Genomic DNA, 21,569 nt, shown 5'->3' with positions numbered 1-21,569 from the left:
AATCAACATCACAACAGAAAGAGCAGCAGAAATAGACACACTGTCCTAATACTGTATTGTATGTGGAGAATAGAAACTCTGAATTTTAAAAAGTTAGATTCCAAACGTATAAGTTATTTTCACAACCAGTTGTTTTATACCACATTCTCACTCAACACAGTGGGCCCAAAAAAAAAAAATGTTCCAACTCAAGAAATGTCAAGTTGATTTTTAAGCCAATGAACTGAAAAACAAAATGGGACTCAGACTTGAGCCTTGGGGGACACCCAAAATCTTACCATAGTTACAAAATCTTTTTTTTTTTTTAAAATGGCATATGACATTTTTCATAAGACTAAAAACAGAACCATTATTGCCATTACAGTACACTGATATTATTGTATCAAGCCCAAACTGTGATTATCATCTGTCATGATATGTCACAATCTGGTAGTTTCTAAAACCCTTGTTATTACATAGCATTTAAATATGAAAGTGTAAAACTAAATTTAGTGAGCTTAAATAAAGTTCTTTCTTGAAACAATGTATTATTTATGATATTTGAAATGTTCACCTGGCCAACCAGCACAGGGTGCACAGTTTTATAGTTACATTATGGGTATAGTCTTGACTATTAATAGGTTCCTGCAGGTCAGTAGATGTCTGGTAACTGGGAATAATCACGGTCCCAGTAACCATTAGAGAACAAGCAGTCCTGAGAGCCGTTGTGTGGATTTGGACCTTGATGAAACCACCTGTTTCAGGCAACGAGAAAAGTTTCAGTTCAGCAAACATGTAAAAAACACTTATTATAATGGGATTGTTCTAGTTTTGTCACATTGAGTCACTTGGGGTCAGTCAACTCAACAGCCAAACATGCGTAAAAATTACGCAATTAGAATCAGCTTGTTCTTTGTTCAATAGATTCGGTGGAGCATTGGCTGTAACACTTAAACCAGGTGTAAAGTTTTCACCCTGCTCTCCCAGTAGAAGTCCAGAGAGCTCTGTTTACATCGTCTTATTCCATATTTAAAAATAGATTGTCTAAGGGGGGGGACATAAAAAAAACAACAACTCATTCCTTTGGGTGTAAGTTCTATTTGCATATGACAAAAAGAACTGTAGATTTATACTATGTTTTGTGATGTTACAATTAGTGTAATACTCGTATTAAAAGTTCTCTAGTTGTTTTCCATCATAAATGATCACTAATTTTGAATTTAAAGTCTTTGAAAGCTCATCATGGTGACACCCTTATACACAAAACCAATGTTTTACTATCATTGTGTATGGGACTATTGTTACGCATGCGTGGTGTTCTAACCCACAAACATCCTCTCTTGTGCTATAATTATAGGCTGTGGATAGATCCCGTCGCTTAAGGCAATTAAATTACAATTCTGGAGTGAAACAGTTGAATGCAAAAGACAGAGCAACAAAGCAAGCATCAAACCTGGGGCCAGAGATGACGTTTCTGCTCACCGCAGCGAAAGTCAGAGGACAGATAATGGGAGAAGAAATTAAGGGGGAAAATGGGGTTAAATGCAAAGGACAGTGTCTAGTGAACCAGGACTAAGAGTGGCGTTAAACATCAATGAGTTACTTAAGTAGATACTGTGAAGCTATGGATGAAAATGGTCTAATAAATAAATGAATGACCAAATTTTTATAAATTAATAGAATTTGTCACAAGCACAACCCTAATCACAAAAAAAAAGTGTTCCATAGTTAGTTACTACAGTAATTTTTACCGCTATTTTACAAACTTTCATCAAAAAAACTAAATTAATGATTTTGAAAAGCACTGTTTGAAGAAGATCCCATATTTATTTATTTATGATTTTTGAGTATTAACAATAAACTATAGTAGGTGATGGGCGATATCTACCGTGTTTGCGATATACCAATAAAAATTCTCCTCACGATAAGAATTTAGTCTTCCCGCGCGATGAATACATAATCAAAACCTAGGCGCCCGTTTGATCAGTCTTAAAAGGCGTTTTCTATCTTCTTTTTTTCTCAGCTACGGGCGGGTGATAGCTGGTATGCCTTTGTCCATATCAGGTATTTGTCCTGTTCTATCAGTTCTATTACTTCTGTGGCGTTTGTGCACGAGGGCGCCCTCTGGCTTCCAGTATGAATGAAACCGACATTACATGTGTGCTCACAACACCCTATTTTTGGTATAAACATTAAAGAAAATACATCTATCTAAAGAAACAGGAATTTTTTTCTCTCATTGGATTCATATGAATTATCGTAATTGACATCATTATCCCAATAAATACCAGAAAATATTGTGATAGTCCATATCGCCCATCCCTAAACTGTAGTAACTTTTTGAAAAAGCAAACCGCATAATGTGAAAATACGAAATATTTCTGCACCTCATCTTCCACTCATCATCCGACTTTGAGCGGTTCTTACGTGCCGCCCTCTGCTTCTCCTCCCAATCTCTTCTTCTCCTCACTGGCCAGGTCTAAGATATTCAAAACAGAAAGGATATTCAACCTCTGAATATTTTAATGCAGCTCATTTGTGATAGGTTCTAAGAATATAAAGTATGACTTAGAAATATCATCAAGACATCATCAGCAGTGGCACAAAGCGGTACATGGAAACCACACACCCGATGTCTCCGTTCTCCATGGCTCGTATGTTTCCGGCCTCAGTCTGCTGTCCGTTTTTGGGATGACCGCTTCAATCTCTTTTGTCCAGCTCATGAGCTGCATTGCGAATGTAGTGAAGTTGTACATCTGTTTTATGCAGATAAAACCAAAATACAGAAGTTTCGGTTAATTCAGTAGATTTCAAAGGATGCACAAAACAACAATCATGTATGGCATATTTTTGATAACCTATACTGCTCACGTGTTGTGGCTGTACTACTATTGAAATGTGATTATTTTAACATTTACAAATTCTTCTGTTAAAGAAACTTCTGTATTAATTGAGCTGTACATTTGTCCTAAACTTACTTTACAGTCATTTTTAGCCTTTTATGGTGATGCCAAAGTTGAAAAATGTACACAAAAATACTTTTTAAGTTTAAAATCATGCAAACTCTCATATTGTTCCCGTCTTGTTGCTATAAAATGAAACTGATTATTTTAAAGTGCCATTCACTTCCATTGCAAGTGCCCATCACCATAACCCAGATTTTTCTGGGGACAAGGTTTCCCAGAGCTATTCAACTAAAATGGAACTGACCTGGGCAGAGTTTACTGGTCTAGGGTGCTATTCTCCAGAGCAACTGACTTCCTGGGATAAACCTTCTAGTGAAATCTCCACCTGCTGTGGTGTTTCTTCAGAGTCTGATGCCTAAGAAACACCAAGCAAACAGTTATAAACCATACAGTAGACATCGCTTTCTCATTTAAACCTATCAGCATTATCTTTGATGGGTATCTTGACTAATGTCGGATATGAAAACTTTCAGAGAAACACCCTGTTTACTGCTTTTCTTGTCTTCTGCTGCTGTTCTTATCATTCTTCCTGTGAGTTTTCAAATGTAGCAGGGTCTACTATGTACATGCATTCCGTCCATTTCTCCATAAAGATTGTACACTTTCTTTTTTGCTGCAGGAAATACACCAATTATCAATGTCAAAACAGCAAAGTGGCAAGGCGGGAACATTTATCATGGATAAGTTAAAACTCTGCAGAACAGCTAACCTCTTGTCCAGGATGTAGCCTTCAACCTTATGTATATTCCTTCCCAAAAAAGCCCACCTGGTTTGAAACTCAGACAGCATTTTTCACCAGTTCTGTTGGCACAATATCAGTCAAACGGGCCGCATTAGTAGTAAGTTTAAGTGAAGTTAAACCAGAAACAGAAACTAGTACATTTCCAGAGACTCGTTGACACCTGTGGTTGAGTAACCTCCACACTGCACCGTACCTGTTCGCATCACAGCTGATCCTACGATGACTGGGTTTGCGCTGCGGTGCTAGCAGTGCCGTCAATGTGGGGTTTCGTCCATGTGTACACGTGTGCCTCATTATGCCTTGCAACGAGTTTATTAGTTGACATGGGTTCTCAAACAAAATGGAATACACACCAAAACCTGTGTACAAACATGTTCAATAAATGCTCCGATTCATCAATACGTTATTATAAACTTTATTCTAAATTACGAAAAATGTAACGAACATCGGAAACCCCATCCCTAAACAATGTGTGGGGATATTAGTAAGGTTGGCCATTGCACCCAGAGCTGATAGAGCAGAGTCTTACTTGGGAAGTTCTAGAGTGATGATGCCTTAGGTTCGGCCTCCCCGCTTTTGCCCCGAACTTCAGTTTGGGTAGATGGAGCCATGAAAACACAAAGTCCTTCTGCAAAACCCTCATGCATGGAAGGCGCTGACAGGAGGATGGGTGGCTCACTCGTTCTGATATCAGCCGGAAACCAAGGATCATTTTCGATCCCTGAAAGGGGTTTTTTTGGGAGGGGGGGGGGGGAAAAAAACATGGTAAACTATCCCCAAGAGACCAACACCGATTGGGGGAATCCCATTTTGCAATGCTAATGCTACAAATTAACATTAAAAAGGCACCAAATAAGAAGTCACACTTGCAACGATTCATGCTAACAAATGAACATTCAAACATTAAATTTACATTAAAGGGATACCTCCACCCCAAAGTGAAAATTTTGTCATTAATCACTTACCCCCATGTCGTTGCAAACCCGTAACGCTTTCGTTCGTCTTCGTAACCCACAATATTACTATTATTATTAAAATATTTTGGATGAAAACCTGGAGGCCTGTGACTGTCCCCATAGACTGCCAAATAAATTACACTGGTCAAGGTCCAGGAAAGTGTGAAAAGGCATGTCAGAAAAGTCGTCGTCAGAATACGTTGTGACGAGAATAAGTGAAGAAAAACTAAAAATAACGACTTTATTATTCAACAATTCCTTTGTCTCTCCAATCAGCAGTAGTCCTCTGTGGCTCTCCATATCACCGTATGGCTAAGCTACTGTGTGCTCTTCTGTGCGTCATCGCGCGCCACAAGGATGCGCTGTTGCTACGTGTATTTAGCTTTGATCTGAAAGAAAACAGCGCAGCCTTGTGGTGCGGATGATATAGAAGAGCATAGAGACTGCTGTCAAAGGTTGAATAAAATCATTTATTTTTGTTTTCTTTTCTTCTTACAAAAAGTGTTCCCGTCGCTTCATATAACCCAGATTGCAACGTCTGATGGCAGATGGAGTATCTGACGACCGAACTTTCATACCTTTGATAGACCTTGACCACTTGTTATTTACTTTGGCAGTCTATGGGACAGTCTCAAGCCTCCCGGTTTTCATCCAAAAATATCTTTAAATTGTGTTCCGAAGACGAACGAAGCTTTTGGACGGGTTTGGAACGACAAATAGGGGTAAGTGATTAATGACAAAATTTTCATTTTGGGGGTTGGAGTATCCCTTTAAAGGTGTGTGGTCACATTAGCAGAATTTCAGGCCGCAAAAAAGGTCCATTTTCAATAGTGGTTAGGCACTGTATGAAGCACAACTCACACAAAAGTTTAAATTTGCCCCGATGCAGTCTTCGAACAGCAGTAAACAAGCACTACTTGTAGTGGGTCTTAAACACCTGCAAAACTCATGTAAAAGCCTGGATTGTGTGAATCGGTGTACCTGGGAAATCTATTTCGTATGTTCTTTACCATCATTTTGCAACAATTCACAATCGGCTGAACGTTTTCTTACTATTGAGCGGTGACATGGAATTCTACGATCATCGTCAACTGGCGTATACCGAACTATTAATACAATGTCTGACTGCACCGAAAGACTATAGCAAACGTAATGTCGCATTCGCAGATGGGGTGGAATTGCCTCACTCTGACTAAAACATCGTACTTCTCACTAGCAGGGCTGGCTTTGATCAGGGTAGATACCCTGTCCTTCTCCCACTTTGAGATGCCACAAGCTTGCTACGGCAAACGCTGGAATCTACCCGATAGACTGGGTCAGAAATGCGCACGATTTTTTTTATTTTAAAATCGTATTTAATACACAAAATAATTCATTTAAGGAACCAAATTCAATCAAACATCCTCAAAAGTGCATAAGAAAATGTGGAAACTGGCCAAATTGAGACCGTTCAACTACAAGATTACACGTGGGGCTCATTTTCAAATTGGTAATTTGGCCCATGTTAAGGGTTTTGACCCAGGTAGTGTTTCAGATACTCCAAGGGTACATTGTTTTTTTTTGTCTTTTTCCAACGAAAACATCAGCTTAGTTAACCGGGTCTGAAGCAGTAGCCTGATGGATGAGGGGTACGTGGGCTCCATATATTCTGTTAATCTTTGGTTCCAGAACTCTCAGAGGCTCATGTTAAACTAACAGGCAGATGGTGATCTTTGCAGCTCCTGAAATGAGAGACTCTCAAATCAATCATATGAATATGGCGCTTAAGTGTTTTGATTGCAAAAAGACACTGTCTTACAGAGAAATGTTGCATCTTCGTGAAATGTTTACATTGAATCGTCGGTTTACAAAACCTCACCATCGTCCCAAAAGCAAACATTGCCTCAGTATTGACTACAGGTCAGCTGAAAAGTCATTTGCGGAGGACACATGGGGGCTGGTAAGCTGTCTTGTGGACTAAGTCAGACAGCAGTAAAGTAATTCTGAGTTGTGCCTTGTCAGCTTCTGAAAAAATGTATGGGTTTTGAATTTAGAAACCACTAATCATTATTAGCCATACAATGTTGAAAAAAAAAAACACATAGTTAGCTGGTTCCATGGTAACCGTTGTATACATGTTGCCATTCAGACAAAACACGTTAGAATCTGGCGGTATCAGTACTAGGTACGGGAAGCAGAGCCTACTTCCGCTTCATGTCTTATTCAGCAAAAAACAAGGCCAGTGTATCCCGAATCAGTTTTCATAAGTTGCTCCAAGATACACCTGCTCTTTTTATACTCTACACTACCATGCTGGATGTAAAACATAATAATGAAGAGATGTGGTGTACCATTATATTGTTTTTATGCTTGTTGTATAATATGTAATATAAACTAATTATATTATATATATATATAGTATTATAATTGTCATATATATATATTATATATATATACACAACCCACACACACACACACACACACCCACAACATACAAATTATATAAAATAATATTTTTTGATAAGGAAAATAATTCATTTACCTATATTCAGCTTGCTAATATAAACGATTGCAATGTAAAATAACTGTAATAGTTTTAAATAAGGTTTTCATAGACTATCATAATGTGTAATGAAATATATAAAACTAAATACTGTTAAACTAAAGTATTAATATATATTTTTAAGAAATAATAGACAATACATTTTTTAAATTACATTTATAAACATTTTGTTTCATTTAAATTATATTCTATTTATATTTATTAGTATACTATGTATATATATATATCCATCTTCCCTGTTTCTAAATACAATATTATAAAATAGTTACCGTTGTGCCCAGTAAAAACAACTCTCTTTGAGTTCATTTAATGAACATGCAAATACTATTGTAAAGAGTGTGTGTGGTTATGTCTGTATTAGTATGTATGTAGGTATGTAGTATATCATAATATAGTTATACATAATATATATATATGTAGATATATCTATTATCTATTATATATACCCACAACAAAAAAATACCTTTTTTTATATAGATTTTTCAACAAAATAAAAATAAATAAAGATATATATTGATTTTTACATAGACATATATATATAATATGAGCATGAACACTGCCATTTCTACCTACAATTGTAGTAATAGAGTAATCCAGGTAAATAAAAATAACTCTGTGATCGGCTTTCAAAAGTTCATTTCTTTCCTATTAGTCAATGCGCTGTCAATCAACATGCCGAGCCTGTAAAGTTCAAATTACAGCGTTAAACTCGGCTACATCATCAATCTTTTACCATTTCATTATGTGAGTGAATCTTCTGGCCTCTGGCAAGCGAAATTATTGACCAACAAGATACAAACCAAAAACAAAACCACAGAGAAGTGTGCGTCTAAGAAGACTACTGACAGATAACAACAAAGGTGACCCTGAAAAAAACAAACTGGGCTGAATGTCAAGTCTGAGGACAACATTTTTTTATATCTTGTATCATAATCGTTACCAAGTTGGTTTTTTAATTTTAAAACCCACTGGAATGTTCCACAATGCTTTGCGCTTGAAACTTTCTCTTATTTATTTAATTATTTTAAATGACTTTAGTTTAATTGTTGTTTATACAAGAAATATTGGTACAAAAAAAAATAGGCCGTATCATAGTTTGTTGTTTGTGTTTTAGGCGTTCCCACCTGTGTTTCCTCACTCCGTTAACACTGGCCACCTCATCGTCGTCCTCTTCCTCTCCACGACGGTCTTCCCGGGACATCCTGCCGCTGAAATGACTTGAAATGCTGCAGTAGAGCTCGGAATTGAAGTCCTTTCCGTCTTCGCTGAACGAATGGCAAAGCGGTTTCGACAAAAGCTCAGCGCAGGCTCAGAGTCCGAAATCTGCGGCACAGAGCACAAACAGACATGGTAGAGGTCAAGGCAGCGGACCGACCCCGCAGCGGGCTCGCTACGAGTGTAAACCATGAGACAGGGGAATCAGTGGGTTTTATTGGAAACCCACTCTGGGTCGATGGATACTAGGGACAGGGCCACAGCCCTAAGAAAGGTAGCGCTAGTCACATACTTATGAATTGCCAATCTGAAGATATCCTTGGTACTGTAACACTAAGTACACCGCAGGCTCTGATGATGGCATGACAAGATTTCACTCATGGGCTCAGGTTTGTAACAATTATATCGGACACCATGAAAATATGAAATCTACTGCATCTATCAACTTGGCCTAATTGAAAACTCATGAGGAAATGTTCTTTTACAAAGGTGGACTTGTTGAGCCTTGGTGCTTCATGTGGGAAAGAAGGTTTTGAATTCTGGTCTAGGTAGTTTTCTTAATGACAATTTTCTGTATAGGCTTAACGAACTTTTCAGTCACTTATACTGTTTTAATCATAGGGAAAATGTTCACCTGAAAATCTCTGCAGAAAATGTGCATTCATGATACAAATGCTTAGAACTAAAATAGAACACTCACTTAAAAAAAAAATTCAAAACGATTATACTAATGCATATTGCATGCCGTATGTATCCTTTCACTCTTAGCAGATATACTCTCTTGGTCACAGTTCCCTGTGAAAAAAGCAAAAGGGCTCATTTAAAAAAAATGTAATTATTAAAGTATTTTGGTCTTACATATGTTTTTGTGACAATTATTTATAAATGTTATGATACTGATATTTTAAAATATTGTACACTTTACACAGACTTTAAAAACATAAGTTTATATAATATGTACATTAGCGCATATCACAACATTATGATGTTACAGTATAATAAAAAATAACTATTTCAGTGTTCGAGATGTGTGAATTGTTACAACAGTGTTTTTGTTAATTTGATTCAATTTTACGTGAGGGTTCCATTGAAAGAAAAAGTAAAATATGTTAAATAAGTTTGGGGCAAGTCTCTAAGGGTCATTTTATTTGGTCAAAAATACAGTAAAAAAAAATCAATAAAATTGTTAAAAATATTATTACAAATCAAAAAAATATTTTCTAATTTGAAAATATTGTAAATTGTAATTTATTCCTGTGTGTGCAAAGCGGACTTTCTCAGCATCATTATTCCAATCTTCAGTGTCACATGATCCTTCAGACAAATCATTCTAATATGCTGATTAAATGTTGAAAACAGTAGTGCTGCTTAATGCGTTGTGGGGAAATGACGTTTTTTTCAGGATGTTTGATTGAATAGAACAGTTCCAAATGACCCAGGAATTGATTTGACATACAAATCCTTTGTAACATTATTCACCTGTCTTTACTGTCACTTTGGACCGACTTGGGATACAACCTTGCTAAATAAAAAGTAAATAATCTCTTTCAAAAAAACCGACCCTGCCACACTTTGCAGCTGAAGGTTTGAACTGGTTGGCTGTGCTTCAATCTTCAAGCATACGAACCCGACAGAGCGTCGTTGGAAACTCGTTCTTCGCTGAGGGACGCTGCGGGGGACGAGCCGCTTTAACCACCGGATCTGCTCCCAGCTCATGATGTCAGTGGCCAGCGTCTTGCAGAGCCTACGATCAGGCTTTTATTCTTCGCCAGCTCAGGCTGCCTTCCAGTTTCAACACTGCGCGCCTGGGAAAAAAACAAGGCACACTTTTAAAATTCATGATACAACGAATGTTTTTTACAAGGATCTTACCTGTGATAGGGAACGTGGACACTAAATGTTGAGAAGGGACAATAATGTTCGCTGGGACAATCATGAAAAAGAAGAATTCAAAACCTTTGTAGTTCCAAGTGAGTACCAAGCGCTCAAAATGCACACAACACACACGCATTTAAACACTGTGCCAAGGATACGTTTGTAACGCAGGCACTCTAATAACCCTCCTACCAGTAGCTACATAGCAATGGTTTATGTGCAATGAAATAGGTACATTACTCCTTCCTGTATGGAAAACAAACCCCCCAGACACGGTGCGTGCAGTGAGGAGACAGGTTTCACTGGAGGCTTTCAAAGACCTACTTCAGTTCCTGAACAACTGCTGCGGGGACTCCTGCAAGAAATATAAAAATACACATCGGCCTTTAAAAAAAAAAAAACAGGTCTGCCTATGTCGGTTTAGGCCAATCAGAGGCAGCGGTAGAAGAACACAAATCGTCACGTTCTGCACGGCAACTATTCTTTCACATATGGAAGGAGGGGGGGGGGGCCCCCACACCTCCGTTCTACAGTTTCTGATGGGCACGCCTCGGCCCGCTGTCTCACACCAAAGAGGAAACAAGGAAAACAAAACGAAACAAAAAACGGATATTGTGAACGAGAAAGGGTAGAGACTAGAAAAGTGTCAGGCGTTAGTCAACTTTACTCTTCTTATTTTTTTTATGCGAGGGAGTGGTTAGTAGTGAAAAGGGAAGTCAGAGCTCATTTTTCTATAAACTGCAGAAATATATGAGCAGGACACAGCATAATTACTGTCTATTTATAGTTCATTTTATGGCACATGCATAAGTGTTTATTAATTATAATGTAATAATGTAGACCGCAGCGCCATTATTTTATCACAAATAATATTATAATTAAACCATGTCGTGGTATTTCTGGTATATTGAGATATTTTAGTATATCTATATATTATATATCTATATTCAGTATTATTATATATAATTCTTTAATGTCCTAAAGTAGACTTTTCTAACTAAAAATAAACAAAAGATACTTTTCACTGCCAGAATTCATCTTTGTAATCATTTACGTAAACAATACAACCCTTTTCAGCTCATATAACATTGTCACATGATACTGAAAAAACATAATGAAAATGAGTATGAACAATGTTATAGTATTTTCATTTGCATCATTTAACTTAGTTATTACCTAGCTCTTGTATGTCACCCTATATAAACTGTTTGAATATATACACAGATTTTTTTTTTAACTCTGCCAGTAGTTGGTCTTTGTAATAATAATCGAAAATAATACAACCTTCTCTGTGATAGCTAATTTTGCCACATGAGAACAGTACGTGCATGTCGGAAGAGGTAGGAGGGCGGCCATGTGCATTCCATCAGCTGAGGATTGCAAGAACAATGTCACAATAATTAAGATGCCGATGTGACTTCTCACCTGAAGTGAGTCAGAAAAGATCATGGCACAGACACGGACGTTGTCTTTCCTCTTCCTCGCTGTCTGGGTCCTGTGAGCGATACAATGAGTGCTAAAGGCTGAATGCTAATCTATGGCCTCCAGCCACCTCTGAAAAATAACACACACATTCATACAAACACCGTAAAACATACTCCAGTCTAATCGAACCACAGAGCTGAAAGGAATCTCACTTTTCTGGTAGATCTGGGGTCGTTCTTCTGTGACACTTTGAAATGGTGAACAGGGTCGTCAAAGCACCTGACTGTGAAATAACAGTTATCTTTCGCTTTAATCGGGAAAGTTGAAAGAAGAAAAGCAGTTTGGGAAATCCTGGTAACAATCCCACGAAACATGAATCAGCTTTTTGTTCATTTGCTGAGAAAAATCATGAAATGAATCTTACCATGCGCTGCGCTTGTGTTAGTCGGTTTGGCAACCTTGCCGGTGTTGTGTTTGAATCTGCATCTGACAGGGATGGGGTCAAAAAAGATTACAACATTTTTAAAATACTATTTATTTCTGACAACATTATTTTTTGGGGGGGGGTAATTTTCCATCATAAAAAAGTAGTATATAACTGACCCTGATGAGTTCACTACAATCCTTTTTTTTTCCAATTTGCAAAAATAAAATCTATTTATCATTAAAAAAATTCGAATTATAACCTGTGGTTCAAAAAATGAGAAACAGGGTTTACAATACAAATTTCAGTTTTTCAACATATATCTTTTGTCTGAATTTTACTTAATTAAGTCGTTACATTTCAGCAATGTTGATGGTCGAGGAGTGGGATGATAGAGTTGAGTCACTGACTATATACCTTTATATATACACATAGTATGAGCTTCAAAAGGATGAAACATTCCCCCCCCCTCCAATTTAAAATAACATTTTGGCAACATGAAGTCTTTAAGCAAATTTGGCCATCATCAAATTTTATGTTATATTTGAATTAAAAAAATTAAGCATTCCAATAAAAGTTTTGTTTTAAAACATCAATCTGTAGATTTTGCCCAAAATAAGTCTTTCAACGCAATTTTTCTGAACATTAAATTTTATTAGATATTATGACCTTGATGTGTTTTTACAATTTACAGGCTTTATTTTCTTACATTAAAAACATAAAAAAAAAAATTTGTTTTACAAAATTTTCTCTGCACATTTGCAAAATAAAGTCTTTAATTTCACAATTGTGTATCATTACATTCTATTATAATATACATTTCTTTCGTTATTATAGCATCACATTTTGGAAATAGAGGCAGATACTCAAGTTTAGGGTACCCCCCCCCCCCCCCCCCCTCCTCCCCCCCCCCCCCCCCCCCCCCCCCCCCCTCTTGACAAGACTCCGTCCTGAAGAACTACCCCTGTAGGAGCGACAGCCAAAAAACCTTGAGCTCGCAAATAAAAATATAAAGAGGAAATTAAAAACAGAACCAAAAGAAAATCAAAATAAAAAAGTCAATATAACAAATAATTTATTTTTTTCAAAATATGTTACATAGGTATAGATTTGATAAAGAATACCTTCCAAAGAGGCCCCTCAAACATTTTAACATGTCGCGTCATGCCCTATAGGATGAAAGTGTCGTAACAATAAAACCAAATACACAAAAAAAGCCTACACTATCGTAAATAAAGTGTAAAATCTGCACAAATCAGTGTTATGATATGGTGATGGACAAGATATTTTTGAAATACATGTGTATTTGAAGTGTCTCAATAATTGAACCTACTTTCAATAACATTTCCTGTAATGATCTGCTTCATTTCAACATCGTTAGCCAAATCAAAAACAGTCTGATCTAAAAAACAATGAGAAACAATGTTAATAACATGTATCAGGCAACTACAAAAAGTCAGAGGTCATTTAAATATAAAACAAAAAAATTCATGTATTGTTATTTTATTTTATTGAACTCAACTGTAATGTTTCATATACATTTGTAGGTGTACTAAAATAGTAAAAATACGACTATGACAGTAACGAAACTAAAACAATGAAAACAACAGTGAATTGAGAAAATATTGACTTGGCGACAAACTCAACAGTGTTGCAATGTTTTGAAAAACGACGCTACAATAAGGTGGAGCTCACTACCGATTTTGTTCTTGATGTTGGGGTTGGCCTTGTGCTGCATGAGCTTGACGGCACACTGTTTCTGGCCCCTGTAAGCGGCGCAGTGCAGCGGCGTGTTGCCCAACAAGTCTGTGCAGCTTATGTTTGGGGGTTTTCTTCATGTTTAGCTACCCGAGGAACAAGAAGATCGGACATTACAACTGCTCAAATTTGTTTAGCGACAGGGTAGAACAACAAGTTCTGCAAAGTAGTTAGCAGGTCACCAGTCTTGTGAGGGTAGATATGGCTCCCTCCCTCGCCGCCTCCAGCAGCTGCTCCTCTAGTTTCCTCTCTTCAGTCCGCTCAGCAGCTAGAAGGTAAAAAATTGAAAGGTAATAATTTAGTTATTATTCTGCAGACTTTATCCAAAACATGTTCAGTACGATTTCATGCACTTTCAACATGCTTACCCTCCAACATGCTTTAATCTCAGCACTCTGGGTAATGTCTTTAGGTATCTGGGCCATGCCATTGATGACAGAAGGGCAAGCGTCATACTGAAGAAGCAACATTACAACCTCCTGAACCCACAAAATCAGCATTCAGTATCCAGTCAGTATTAACATTCAGGTGAGTAGTTACTGTATGTCAGTGATTTAAAGGGATACTCCACCGCAAAATGAAAATTTTGTCATTAATCACTTACCCCTATGTCGTTCCAAACCCGTAAAATCTCAATTCGTCTTCAGAACAAAATTTAAGATATTTTGGATGAAAACCGGGAGGCTTGTGACTGTCCCATAGACTGCCAAGTAAATTACACTGTCAAGGTCCAGAAAAGTATGAAAAGCATCGTCAGAATAGTCCAGCGTATGCTTTTCTGTGTCACACGTGCTTCACAGACGCGCTGTCTTCGTATAAATCAAATCATAAATACATGTTTAAAATGTATCCTTGTGTCGCGGCTGACACAGAAGAGCGTACACAGTTTGCGTTCAGGTCATATTCTCCAAAATGGCGCTACGGTGATGTGGAGAGACACAGAGGAGACAAATTGTGAATGTTGAATAAAGTCGTTAGTTTTGTTTTCTTCATGTACAAAAAGTATTCTCGTTGCTTCATAACATTACTGAACCACTGATGGCAGATGAACTAGTCTGATGATGCTTTTCATACCTTTTATGGATCTTAACACTAATATTTATTTGGCAGTCAATGGGACAGTCACAAGCCTCCCGGTTTCATCCAAAATATCTTAAATTGTGTTCCGAAGACGAACAAAGCTTTTACGGGTTTAGAACGACATGGAGGTAAGTCATTAATGACAAAATTTTCATTTTGGGGTGGAGTATCCCTTTAAGGCTGTACACAATCATATGGCTCAACAGTTTAGCACTTCTATTAGAGATTGCCCAAAAATGCCTTTTATGACTGATACCGCTAACCGATAGCCAATGTGCACAACTGATTTTTAATTGTTGTTTCATCTTTCAAATTTTAGATACAATAATAAATGATGATAATAATTATTAGACTACGCCAATAAAAACATAAATCAATATAATATTATGTTAAATAATTATAACAATAAAATATTCAAATCAAAATTTAATAAAATTAAAAAAATTAAAGTAATAATTAGACTACAGTATAAATTAAATAAATAATAAAATAAAAAATTTAAACCATAAAAAAATGATATTTAATATATAGTATAATTTAAATTTTTAATAATATAAAAAGTTTAATTAATTGAAATAGTTTAATTACTTGACATAAAATATATATAGTAGATATATATTATATATATATATATATATATATATATATACACATACTACATACATACATATATATAAAATTGTTAATTATGTCAAGTTGAGTGTATATTCCGAGGTTGCAAATTTATTTTATATCTTTAATTTAAAACATTACGTATCTGTAAAAACATTTACAATTATCAAAGACACACAGGAAACAAATGTTTCTTTAGTACCATTGTTGGTTGCATTTCTATTTTTTTAATATTAGTCAAATTGATGATCAGTCTATCACAAGCTAATATCTCAGTGCATGAACATGTATGATACCAGTAATACATACTTTTCTCCCGGTGAATGCTGCTTTATGGAGAGGTGTGTCTCCGACATTATTTGGCAAATTGGCATCTGCCCCAGCCTGTAAGAAGCACAGATGAGCAACAATTAGACATTAAAATACCAAGCGCAAATTCTACTCAGAAACATACCAGTGCACACATATATGAGAATATAAAAGGCTGAGATGATCGATACCTTCAGTAAGGCCTCAACAACATCTTTGTGCCCAAAGTAGCAGGCCAGATGAAGAGGAGTCCAGCCATGATTAGATTTGCTTTTGCCTGAAACAATGTAATGCTGTTAGAAGTACTCCAATGTGTCTAGAAACATACGAATTGTCAATAGAAACCTAATGACGTGTTCTACCCTTGCAGTTGATGTCGATTTTGACCTCCTCCTTTATCTTGGACATCAAAAGCTTCTGGATTCCTTCGAGGTTCCCGTTCCTGGCATCCCTGAGGAACTGCTCCTCCGGGTCCAGCTCCCTCCATGACTTCATGAACAATAATAACAAAAAAAGCATTAAAAACCATAAACCAGAGCAAGTGCAGGGTATCTAAAAGTCATTTAATATTCTAAGAAACATATAAAGGCAGACTATTTGAAACATCTGCCCATGTGACTTTCTCGTTTTAGACTGGAGGAATACACTTAAAAGCCATAAACAGAGAAGACCCTATTAGTGACGTCATCAGAAATACCCTTATAATAAAGGTCTGGTGAAAAAGCACCAAAGAAAACCTGACGATAATTCATCCTAAGAAGATTAACCCTATAAAGCCTAGTGTATCATAAAGAGATACGGAAATTTGTAAGGCCTCTAAATTATCAAACATTAAATTTCATGCATTCTGTCATCTTGACAGAACATTTTTTTTAACAAGTAAAAAAGGCATTTTCTACAAATTTCCATTCTAAAAACTTCTTTCAGCTCCTGATACACGTGTCGTTTTTGCTGTGAAATCTTTTCTGATTTCATGTCGTAAATGCAAGAGAAACTCAGCAATATTTCAAGATGAACACTCGATGGCACGAAGCAACTTAGGTACTTGAGTATCCATAAATCATGTCAAAATGCGAGGATCAAATAGGATGCATCGTGATTTTTTAAGACCATTTATTCATTTCATCTTCGTATTGCATTGCATTATGTTTTTTCCCTCACAATAAAACCTACAGAGCTTTTGATCATAAAAACAAAGCATTTTAATTGCACAAGATACGAGTGACAACTGATATTTATTTGTGTTTTATTTAAGTGTCTGCTATAACCTTTACAAAGATCTCATGATTTGCATTAGCTATCAGAATTTCATCTGAACTTTTAGGCCATATAAAGAAAGATAAGCCATCTGCAAATTTAATATCTTTAAAGGTGTGTTTTTCTCCCTCAAGTATGAGCTCCACATCCTCATATATTATGATACAAGAAGAATAAAAAAGCCTGATGTATGAGATAAAATACTCAATAAAGACACATGCAAGCTTTTTCTTTTTAGATTTCCCCTAAAGGATCAATAACTGTTCCCCTTAAATAAAAAAATAATAATAAATAATTTTCGTACAATTATTATTTAAGTCAGACTTCACAGGGGTAATATGCCGGCCACTGAAGCAACCAAGCATGAAAAATGTCTTGGTATGCAGATTAACAGCGTCACTTTTAACGCAATAACCGTTTGGTAAACCATAAAGCTTTCTTTGTGCTGAATGTAGGTCAGTATGCTAAAAGAAAGATGTAATATATAAGTTTAAGAGGCTCACAACTCAAGTGAATGTCTGTCGGAGCAGTGACTTCATGGGATCTGACTTAAAACGATAAACTAGCTGACACTTCGAAGAATATCGAAGATAGTTTCTATTCGTTGAACCTTTTAGTCCATTTACTTGCGAATATCGGAGGTCTTCATCAGGATGTGGGTTTATTGGTCATGAGCTGCAGTCAAAAATAAAATACAAAATAAAATAAAAATAATAATAATCCGAATGAATTACAAAAATCACTGTGTAAACCGCTCTAAACACGTCAAACGTAACTTATAAATAAATTTGCATACTTGAAAAAAGAATAAAAATGTAAAGACTTGCCTGTTTTTAAAAGTTAAAGCATGACTTGAGGTTCGAGATGCGCTGACATGCTTGCTCCAGATCACTCCGCAATAAAACAACATAAATCAATTACTTCCACAAAAAAATTATTTCCATAAACTGCTTTATCCTAGATTTGACAGAGCATGCGGTGCACTCTTCCCGATTGGGAGACGCACACTTCACGCGTGAGAGTCTTTGCTCATAGTGCAAAGTTCTTCATAGCATCTTCAACAAACATCTTACAATCGGTTTTGCAACTCCCACGCAGGACGGCGCCACAAGATAACATCACAAGGGCGAATATGGAAATAAACAGCTGACTGAACAACTCGCGTGGTGACGATTCACTTCCGGTTTCGATGAGCGTAAACAGCCAAGATAAAAGTGAACGTCTACTATTAATAGGTTTAAGAATAGTAAATAATAAAGATTAATTAATAATAAAGATTATACGGACAGGAAAACAAACAAACAAACACATAAATAAATAAATATTGTTTTCTCAGCGCTGTTGTTCATGACTCTTATTTTGAAATGTCTTGCGGAAGTGAGTCAGTTGCGTCCTCAGTATGGAGGGGTTCGTAGCAGACGGGCGTGGTCAGGCGCCTTTACCTGGAAGATGTGCTTTTTATGTAGCAAAAAAGAAACGATACTGCAAGATGATGTTGGAAGTGGGAAAACCTTCTGCGGGGAACATGCAAATGCTGTATGTGAATGAAAATACGTTATATTGCCAATGTTATGCTGCTCTGAATGTATGCACTAACCCTATTTATAGATCAAATAAGTTGTTTTCTCAAACTTTGATGTCATTTCCATATAGGGTGAAGAAGAGAGTGAGGAAAAAACGAATACCCTGTCCTCTGGACCCCAAACAGTAAGAAGTTCACTCTTCTAACAAGTTTGAGAAAGTTTCTGTGGTGTCTAAGTAGTTCAGTCCCACACTGAATCAATGAAATGATTCCAGAGTTTCAGATTCATGCATACAGAAAATGTTATATCTGGCTTGAATATTTCTTAATAAATGTATGTAATATGAAACTTGACAAATCTAGAAGTGAATGTGTGAATTATGACTGGTGTCAAACAGGTTTTTAGCGCCATCATTTTGCATTTTAAAGACTTTGATATAAATATATGTAATTATTTTGCATATTTGAAACCTAAGAAAGATGTATTTTAAAATTAACCTCAGTATCCTACTGTCATAGTCGATATGAAATATTGAGGTACAGTCTGAGGTGGTTTTTTAGGGGCATTTAATGTCACCATTTTTAGAATAAAGAGAAATAAAATGAATTGTACATTTGTTTAAGAAATTAGTGATCACTATGATTATTTTTAAAGTAAATTGGATTATTCCCATAAAATTGGGTACCAGTTGTGTCCCATGTCTCAGTTGAGACTTTGAACCGTTATGTTGTTATATTCAATAATCGTTCTCATGACTTAAACAGCACTGTATTTTGAAGAAATGTGGCTAAACCCTGAAGAACTGCAATTCTAAGGCAGAACCAAAACGTAGCTCATAAATAATTCACATACAATATTTATAATAACATTAGAAAAAAAAATCCATGTGGGGTAACGAATCATGCTTGTTGTGGTAATACGGAAGCTATGTTTTGATTTGATTATAGATTTCTTCTCTGAAGGAGATTCAATGCAGGTTGCTGCCAAAATGACGACGAACCAATAGAGGATGTGATTTTAGTGCTTATGAGAGCATGTGAATCTAGATTTCATGACTTTTAATTATTAATAGATATGTGCTTAGTAATGATGCATCAATGCAGATAACCATCGCTGAACGCTCCAAAGAGGAACTGAAAAGTTGATTGTGAAACTCAAAAACTGCACTGAAAGGTATCCAACTGTAACTTGTGTTTTATCACATGACTATTAAATCTGGTTAGGCCTATGTCATTTTTTTTTTTTAATGTAATTATAAGCGATTTGTACGTGTTGACAACCGGTTTCCTTAGGAGTAAATACCAAACTGGTTGAAAATATACTCTCACATTCTGCTCTACATGAGCCTCTAAGTGACCCAAAGAATGGAGATTCTGCCTTTAAAACCACCTCAAACAACAGGTTTGTAAAGCACTCCAGAACTGCTAAAGCACACACTTACTATATATAAATAGAATTTGTTTATCCTTATTGTCAAGAAATGTTTGACAGGCTTCAATTCTTGGAAACATGGAACAGGTTTTAGAACTGCTCAGCCCACAACAGATGCTACATAGAGTTTGGAGCAGGGAAGGGAAAAACTCTCCCACTGGATTCACATGCGCTCTTCAAAGCAGCTGAAAATGCGCATTTTTACTTGTGGAAAGGTCCAGCACTCGCTTTAAGTTCTTTGTGGTGTTATTCGCATAAAGCTATCCTTTTCCTCAAATTCAGAAAAATATCGTTCTTTCTACTCGCAAAAGTAAGGTTCAATGTCAAGTTTATGTTTTTTAGGTAGATGGCAAGCACAAAAAGGCAGGCTCGACATTTGATAGGCTTCAGGTTGATATTCAGCACCTTGATTTGTTATGTGAGTCGTAATTGTCTTAATATATTCTAAAATGAGTTTTTTAAACTAGGGTATTTAGTTTGATCTTTTAATAAAACAACTTCTTTGTACCTTTCAGCAAAGGTCCCTCTTCTGAGAAAACGTCTCAGGGCTTTCTATTATGGTGGTGAATTGGTGGCACCTGTGTGGTGCAGCAACAGGTAGAAGAGAATTCAGTAAATGTCATTATGGGTATCAGTACTGCTAGAGTTGAGTTTTGTTAACTTGTCTCCACAGATCTGGCCCTTCGGTGTTTAATTTGAGCACAGCTGCAACCGACAAAGATGATAACCTCCAACAAAGCGCATAAAAACTCCATCAGAATGAGGGTGCTGGTGATTTTATTAAGCCTGTTCCCTCTACCGAAGGCAGGGAAACTGGTGAAAGGCTCATAGTGTCAGGAGTGGCCATTGCTCTTTGCTGCCACCCCCTTGTTGCGACTGGAGACACTACGTGGGAAAAGAGTTCTTCAGGCAGAGAGGTTCTTGGACCGAAGAGTTCGCTGACTTTCAGCGCATGTCGAGCTGGGCCACTTGTGGGATGTAGAAAAATTGTCTCTAAGACAACAGACGAAAACGAAGTGAACATAAAACAGGGGAAGAGGAAGAACATGAGATGTGGCGAGGAAGCTTTACCACCGATCCCCTCAAAGGGTGAGTTTTTTGCTGGTCGACCAATACTAATTGCATTTAAGATCATGATGTTCATTTGTAAACGGTTTTTCTTGCAGTTTGATGTCAGTTGAAGATCGGGAACAGATCGGACCGGCTTTGTAAGCGTCTGACTTGACCATGGCAGAGTGTATTACCTTCAGCAAAAAGGCTTTGAAACAAGCCTTAAGTACTACACAAGCAGAGACATTTCATTGGAGAATGGTGTTACTAACTGCCGTGGTTCCCGCAGCCAGGCAGAATAGAGATGATCTCCACAGCCTTCTAAACAAGACAACTAGCACAAGTGCAGGACACATATTCTTCATTTTATTTGATCAATGTTTATGGATTTTATTTTAGCTCATCCACAAACATTAGTTTTTTGA

The 21,569-nt window shown here is 36.6% G+C and overlaps 2 pseudogenes; one reads left to right on the top strand and one right to left on the bottom strand.

Annotated features, from left to right (window-relative positions):
• Nucleotides 1–603: 603 nt before the first annotated feature.
• LOC122135013 lies at nt 604–16,378 on the bottom strand (annotated as a pseudogene).
• A 2,161-nt stretch (nt 16,379–18,539) lies between these two features.
• On the top strand, nt 18,540–21,446 carry LOC122135012 (annotated as a pseudogene).
• The last annotated feature ends 123 nt before the right edge of the window (nt 21,447–21,569 follow it).

This window comes from Cyprinus carpio, chromosome A22, assembly GCF_018340385.1.
Source record: "Cyprinus carpio isolate SPL01 chromosome A22, ASM1834038v1, whole genome shotgun sequence".
In the NCBI taxonomy this organism is placed as follows: domain Eukaryota; kingdom Metazoa; phylum Chordata; class Actinopteri; order Cypriniformes; family Cyprinidae; genus Cyprinus; species Cyprinus carpio.
This window is presented reverse-complemented; position numbering and strand designations above follow the sequence as displayed.